Genomic DNA, 8,025 nt, shown 5'->3' with positions numbered 1-8,025 from the left:
GGGGTGCCTTGGTGGCTCTGTTGAGCATCCGACTTTGGCTCAAGTCCTGACCTTGTGGCTCATGAGTTCAAGCCCCACATCAGACTCTGTGGTGACAGCTTGGAGCCTGGAGCTGCTTCAGATTCTGTGTCTCCCTCTCTCTCTGCTCCTCCTCCACTCATGCTCTAGCTCTCTCTCTCTCTCTCTCAAAAATACATAAATCTTAAAAAAAATTTTAAAGGAAGTTACCACAGAGGATGGAACAAGGTGAATGGCTCGAATTCAGAACTGATGAAATACGTAGCCCTCCGATTCCAGAAGCTCCCACAACCTCCATCTGTTAAATCAAAATAAATCTATCTCAACAAAACTGGGAGGAAAAATAATTTTAAAAGAATAAAAAAGTTTTCATACACACATCAATCAATCAATCTACACCAATTACTTATGGTAACAAAATTGCTAATTGCTAGAAAGAGAGACTATAAAGTAGACTTATGGCTAACTTTTTCTTGGTAGCAATGGAAGCCAGTAGACAATGGAATAACGTCTGGAAGTGCTAAGAAAACAGCAGTTGACTGAATGTTTCAAGAAAGAGATTGTAGCTCATATAGCTATCTGATGAGGGGTTAATATCCAAAATATGTAAAGAACTCATACAACCCAATATAAAAAAAAAATCTGATTAAAAAATGGGCAGAGGATGTGAATAGGCATTTTTCCAAAGAAGGCATTTGAATGAATAACAGGCACATGAAAAGATGCCCAACATTACCAGTCATCAGGGAAATGCAAATTAAAATCACAATGGGATAGGGGCGCCTGGGCAGCTCAGTTGGTTAAGCATCCGACTTCAGCTCAGGTTATGATCTCACAGTTTGTGAGTTTGAGCCTCGCATCAGGCTCTTGACTGTCAGAGTGGAGCCTGCTTCAGATCCCCAGTCTCTCCTACTCTCTCTGTCCCTCCCCCACTTGCCCCCTTCTCAAAAATAAAAAATAAAACTTAAAATAAAAATAAATAAATAATAAAATCAAAATAAGATATCACCTCACACCTTTCTGAATGGCTAGTAGCAAAAGAACAAAATATAACAAGTGTTAGCAAGGATGTAGAGAAAAGGGAATCTTCAGACTCTGTTGGTGGGAATGTAAATTGGTTCAGCGGCTGTGGAAAACAGGATGGGGTTTCCTCAAGTAATTAAAAATAGAAATGCCATATGATCCAGCAATTCCACTTTTGGGTATTTATTTATCCGAAGAAAATGCAAACCCTAACTCGAAAAGATGCGTGTAGCCCCGTATTCTTTACGGCATTGTTTACAAAAGCCAAGATACAGAAACAACGTAAATATCCATCTGTGGGCAAATGGCTAAAGAAATTGTGGTATATATGTGCAATGGAATATTACTCAGCCCTCAAAAAGAATGAGATCTTGCCATTTGCAACAACACGGATGAACCTTGAGGGCGTTATGCGAAGTGGAATAAGTCAGACAGAGAAAGACAGATACCGTATGATCTCACTTATTTGCGGAATCCAAACACCAAACCAAACTAACAAAACAAAACTCATGGATATGGGGAACAGAGTGGTGGTTGCTGGGGGGTGGAGTTGGGGGTGGGCAAATGCACAAAGGGGTCAGGAGGTAGAGACTCCAGTTGTGAGATGAACAGGTCATCAGGATGTGGTGTGCAGACCACAGTGTGGTGTTGGGTTGCAGACTTGAAGATTGCTAGGAGGGTGTGTCTTGGACACTCTCATTTCAAGGAAAATAAAAGCTTCTTTTGTAGCTTGTGATCATGGCAGATTGTGATGAAGCTCATTGTGGTGATCATTTTGCAGTGTATACAAGCATCAGGTCCTTACCTTGTACACCTGAAACTAATATGATATATGTCTATTATGCCTCAATTAAAAAAAAAAAAAAAACAGAATGGCTTTATTACAGACTCAAAAAAAAAAAAAGAATGAGGCTGAACAGAATCATTTTCAGATAAACATTGAGAGCATTTACGACTAACAAACCCCCACCTAAGGAAATTTTAAAGGACCATCTTCAAGAACAAGGAAAATAGTCTGAGGGGCACCTGGGTGGCTTAGTCTGTTAAGCTTCCAAATTTGCCTCAGGTCACGATCTCACAGTTTATGAGTTTGAGCCCCCATAGGGCTCTGTGCTGACAGCTCAGAGCCTGGAGTCAGCTTCGGATTCTGTGTCTCCCTCTCTCTCTGCCCTTCCCCTGCTCGTGCTCGGTCTCTTAAAAAGAAACGTTAAATATTTTTAAAAAGAAAAGAAAATAGTCTGAAAAGGAAAGTATACATTTCAAGTAGGAACGGTGAGCCAAGAAATACATCAACAAGGAGGCAAATTAAATAAGCTTTGATGGTATATAACAATTATAATAATGTCTAATTTGTGGGGTTGGGAAACACAAGATAAAAATAGAGAACCAGAAGATAATGGCATGAATTAGTGAGGAGTGAGCTGAGCTGGAAATGTCTATTATTTGGCAGAAGCATAAAACATCATCTAGCTTTTGACTTTGTTCAATTAAACATGCAGTGTTAAACCAGTGGAACAGTAAAATGGAATGAGTTGAAGCTCCTGATAGAAAAGCCATTAGGAGGCAGGAAAGAAAGGAAAAGAAATAAGAGACGCAGGACAAGCAGAAGGATGGTGGGGTTTCCTGGCAGAGAGCATGGGGTAAGTCGAGGCAGGATGGCATGGTGGGAGCGTCCCTGGGAACTGATGTGACACACCTCAGGAACGTTTCATGGACGTAAAGCTCTCAACGGAATGCTGGGAAATAAACCCAGCTGGATACCCAACTCAATGAGCTCATTTTTATGAACCAAGACCCTTTTATTAAAAAGGTTTCATTTATTTATTTATTTATTTATTTATTTATTTAAAGTAAACTCCATGCCCAACGTGGGGCTCGAACTTACAGCCCCAAGATCAAGAGTCACGTGCTCTACCGACAGAGCGGGCCAGGCACCCTGGAGCCAAGACCCTTTGAACTCCAATTTCAAGGACACGTAGAGCCCTTCCACCCTGTGGAGAGGCCAGCCATCTTCCATCCACATTGCACCTCTCTCCTGACCTTGGCCCAGCAAAGTGGAATAAGCAACATTATTCAGGGAAGTACGTCTGCCTTTCTGGCTGGAAGCCAGGGAGGCCCTAAAACTCCATCCCCGCCACGGGGCGCAGGGGGGAAGCCTCATGCTGACGGGCACTTAGTGAGCTCATTGTCTTGTGTCCAGTGCTTTGTGTGGGACACACACACACACACACACACACACACACACACACACCCCGGTTCTCACAGAAGCACAATGAAACAAGTACTGTCCTTAACACACCAGTGCAGATCAGGAAACTGAACTTAGAGAGGCCATTTGCCCAAGAAGCCACAGTTAAGAAGTGGAGTAGAGTCAGCCTCCTGACTCCTGTCTGTCCAAGCCAAGACCCTGAGCTCTTAGCCTTGGGAAGGTCAGCCTTTTTGCAATGGGGGGAGGGGGGGCGGGGGAGTTGTTTAAGCACGAATGCTTTGGCTGAAGCATGGCCATCTCTACCAGCAAAGCTGTGGCTCTATGGGGCTCTGAATCTTGGACCAGTCCTGCCCCAGCTCAACCCAAGTCGCTTTCTCAGTCCCCGGAGTCCTGAAATAATCCCAGAAGTGCCATAGCCAGTCCTCGTCTTTCCTGAGGCCCAGCATTCTGTATCACAGTCTCTTTATCCAGTGCTTAAATGTACGTATATTAACCCTCATCACTTGGTCACTCATTCAACACAAATGTCGTGGGTTCTGGGGACTGGGGACACAGCACTGAGTGAAACAGACCAGCATTGCTGTTCTTAGTGGGAGAGTCACATTGTAGACAATGGACATAACAAAGAAGTAAATCATATGGAGAAAAGAAGTCGAGCTGAGTCAGGGGTGTTAGGGGAGACAGGAAGGGGGTGCCATTGTAAATAGGGGCTCAGCCTGCCCCCTTCAGAAGAGCCTTGGTTGGGAGTGTGCTCCCAGGGAACAGAGAGGAACACGGAAGGATGACAAAGGAAAAGAAGGAAAGTCAGTAAAATGGCGCACCATTGGGTTGGCCCTACTATAGCGAGTGGTACTGGATGTCAGACTTACCAGATGGTTCTCAGAACAGTCTGCCCCAGGTACCATTCCTGCCTCCTACTGTACCAGCCCTGCGGTGGCCAAAGGACAGAAGCAGAGAAGTTGGCTAACACCTCCGGGAGAAAGCATCACACCCACCGTGATGGGCATATTGCTGGAGCCTCCCTTGGGTAGACCTTCTGTGCTGGGCATTCACGTAAGACACTGGTGCCCACTCCCCCAGACCTGTCCACAGGTCCTGCCCAGGCGCTCATGCACACCCATGCCTTCAGCCACTTTTCCCTCCACAAGCAGCAGATGACCAAAGGTACTTTCATATCTCCACCCATGGGGAAGATTTCCATTTCTACTTAGTAACTGCCTACTCTGCCGCCCCATTTGTGAACCAAGCCTGAATGTTTTCTCTTCCATCAAGCAGCTCCGTGGAGGCCAGAGGTATGGGTTCAAAGAGAAACACGGACGCCACAGAGGTAGGGGCCATCTGTTCTTGGAACTTCTTTGCACTTTCTGGGCCTGATTGGGCCTAGAGCTGTTGTGTGCAGTGAATCCCAGCTGCCCTCCCCCCTAGATCTTACAATCTCCAGCTTACGGCCAGCACTGAGGTCTCTTAGTCATTGGTCACCCATCGTCAGACACGAGTCTCTATGAGGGCCTGGCAGCACAGCATGAGATGGTTTTCATTTTTGTTTTAAGGTTTTTTTTTATTTATTTTGAGAGGAGGGGGCAGAGAGAAAGGGAGAGAGAGAATTCCAAGCAGTCTTTGCACTGTCAGCGCAGAGCCCGACGCGGGGCTCGAACCCACGAACTATGAGATAATGACCTAAGCGGAAGTTGGACGCTTAACTGACTGAGCCCCCCCGGTGCCCCATATTGTGCCCTATTCTTGGTGGGAGTAGGTGCCGTAGAGACATCATCCTAGCATACCCCAGACCTGTAGGTACCTAAAATCTTCCCCAATATGGCAGCCACCTGAATCTTTGTGGGGTGTGTGTCCCACCTTTTAGGACACAGGGGGCAACGGTTTTGAACCTTGTTGGTCTCAAGCCTTCTTTATAGTCTTTTTTTTAAAGTGGGCTTCATGCCCCATGGGAAACCCAATGAGGGGGTTGAATTCAGGACTGTGAGGTCATGAACTGAGCTGAGATCAAGAATCAGATGCTTAACGGACTGAGCCATCCAGCCGCCTCCAATTTTTAAAAATATTTTTATTTATTTATTTATTTATTTATTTAGAAAGAGAGGTGAGAGAAGGGCAGAGAGGGAGGGAGAAAGAGAATCCCAAGCAGGCTCCACGTGATCAGTGCAGAGCCCGATACTGGGCTGGATCTCACAAACCATGAGACCATGACCTGAACCAAAAGTCAAAATTTAGACACTTAACTGACTGATCCACCCAGGTGCCCCTTCCAGCATCCTTTATATTCTTATAAATTACCAAAGACCCAAAGAACCTTTGTTTACGTGGTTATACCTATTGATACTTACCATATTAAAAGTTAAACTGATAAATTTTATTTTATTTAAAAAAATTTTTTAATGTTTTGTTTATTTCTGAGAAAGAGGCAGCATGAGCAGGGGAGGGTCAGAGAGAGAGGGAGACACAGAATCTGAGGTAGGCTCCAGGCTCTGAGCTGGCTGTCAGCACAGAGCCCGACACGCAGCTTGAACCCACGAATTGTGAGATCATGACCTGAGCCGAAGTTGTACGCTTAACCGACTGAGCCGCCCAGGCGCCCCGGCAAATCTTAAACATTTATTTAATTCATTTAAAAATAGCAACAACGAGCTCATCACATGTCAATGCAAATAATATTTTCAATGAAAAATTACTGTATATTCCAAACCAAAAAATTTTGGGTAAGTGTAGCATGGTTTCACATGTTTTGAAATCTCTTTAATGTCTGGCTTTATAGAAGATGCGTGAATTCTCGTACCAACTTTCTCATTCAATCTGTTGAAACGTGTTGTTTTGGTCAAAGTACACTGTATATGGAAGAAAATCTGGCCTCATAATATGCAATTGGAAAAAGGAGGAGTACTTTTATTATACCTTTTAAAGATAATTTTAGATATTCTTCTCTGATACTGCAACAAAATTTGACAAGTGATGTTTTCTAAAGGTTAGCTGCAGTATGGGATCTAAAATTGTATTAATGAACTTTAATCCATTATTAAATTAAAATCCATTGACCTATCTTGTGCTTTGAATGGATCTTTCATGCATGCATGGTTGTGTAATAACAGGCATCGATCATTCTGGAACATGCTGGTTCGCCAAAGTTAGGCAGATCTTCCAAATGTTGACATGTTTCATTATATGATATGAAAAAGTTGCATTCATTAATACCATTTCTGATCTCATCTCCCAGTATTGGGAAGCTGTCAAGGGCATGGTGGCAGATGAGAGTTCTCTAAAATTCGAAATTTCATGTAAGAGCTCCAAGTTCATCATTGGCAGCAATCACCGCCATTTGTTTTCTTTGAAATGACAGACTTCCTTTGCTCAGTTTCAAAAAATTATCTGCCAAATTCTCTAGTCTGCATTATCAGAGTTTTCAAGGAAACATGGCATTCTATGAAAAAGAAATCCCAACAACCCAGCTAGCTCGCTGGCAAATCAGATAAGACGAGAGCTCTTCCCGGTGGTGACCACTGTACCGTGGGATTCAGCAGGAGAGCTTTATAATTCTCCTCTTGTCACATAGAATACTAAAATATTGGGGTGCCTGGGGGGCTCAGTTGGTTAAGCCTCTGACTTCAGCTCAGGTCATGATCTCCTGGTTTGTGAGTTTGAGCCCTGCGTCGGGCTCTGTGCTGACGGCTCAGAGCCTGGAGCCTGCTTCGTATTCTGTGTCTCCCTCTCCCTCTGCCCCTTCCCTGCTCACCCTCTGTCTCTCAAAAATGAATAAACGTTAAAAAAAAAAAAAGAATACTAAAATATTGTGCACGCAAGGGTTGTGATTTGATCATGTTAATAATTTTAACTGCTTCGTTGAGGACATTCTTAGGGAAAGCTAACAATGGTTTTCCTGCTTGTCCTCTGAGCACGGGGTTGAAGAATTCAGTGGCTTCTAGGACAACTTCATGCCACTACAGCTATATCCATCAAGACTTTTGTACTGGGCACATTATGACAGTAAAAAGGTGAATGGTGTCTTGATATTAGTATGAAAATAGTTTTGGGGGCGCCTGGGTGGCTTAGTCGGTTGAGCATCCGACTTTCACTTAGGTCATGATATCGCGGTTCGTGGGTTCGAGCCCCGCGTCGGGCTCTGTGCTGACTGCCAGCTCAGAGCCTGGAGCCTGTTTCAGTCTGTGACTCCCTCTCTCTCTGACCCTCCCCTGCTCACACTGTCTCTCTCTCTCTCCTAGAAATAAATAAAACATTAAAAAAAAAAAAAAGAAAGAAAATAGTTTTGACCTCCTCGATCCCAGAAGCGGTCTCAGGGACCCATAGGGCATCCATGGACCCAACTTTGTAAATTGCTGGTTCTAAGGAAAGGCCATGGTGCTCAGAGCTGAAACCAATCGCCTTGAAATCCTAGCTCTTTTCGGAAGCATTGCCCCAGACACATCAGCCCTCTCCGAGGGGCGGCCTTGTAGACATTTGGCCATGGGGACACAATGACGAGCTGTCTCTTCTGTCCCACGGGCAAGATTTCAAGGCCCTTCCTCCTCTTGATCGCTCCCCATTGAATCTTTAAGTGTGGAACCCACTGGACCCAGTGCTCTGCTGAACCCAACCTGGAGCAAAGGTGATGCCCAATTTGCCCTTTACGCCATAGTCAGTGCCTTAAGTCTACATTAGAGGAACTTTGGAAATGTGGGGAAAGAAAACAAAGCACTATCATCTCATCACCATGACAGCCGCTGTTATGCTGTGGCCTTGAGTGGCCCAAACAATGTTGACTCATCCTG

This window comes from Crocuta crocuta, unplaced genomic scaffold (assembly GCF_008692635.1).
Source record: "Crocuta crocuta isolate KB4526 unplaced genomic scaffold, BGI_CrCroc_1.0 scaffold323, whole genome shotgun sequence".
Classification (NCBI taxonomy): domain Eukaryota; kingdom Metazoa; phylum Chordata; class Mammalia; order Carnivora; family Hyaenidae; genus Crocuta; species Crocuta crocuta.
This window is presented reverse-complemented; position numbering follows the sequence as displayed.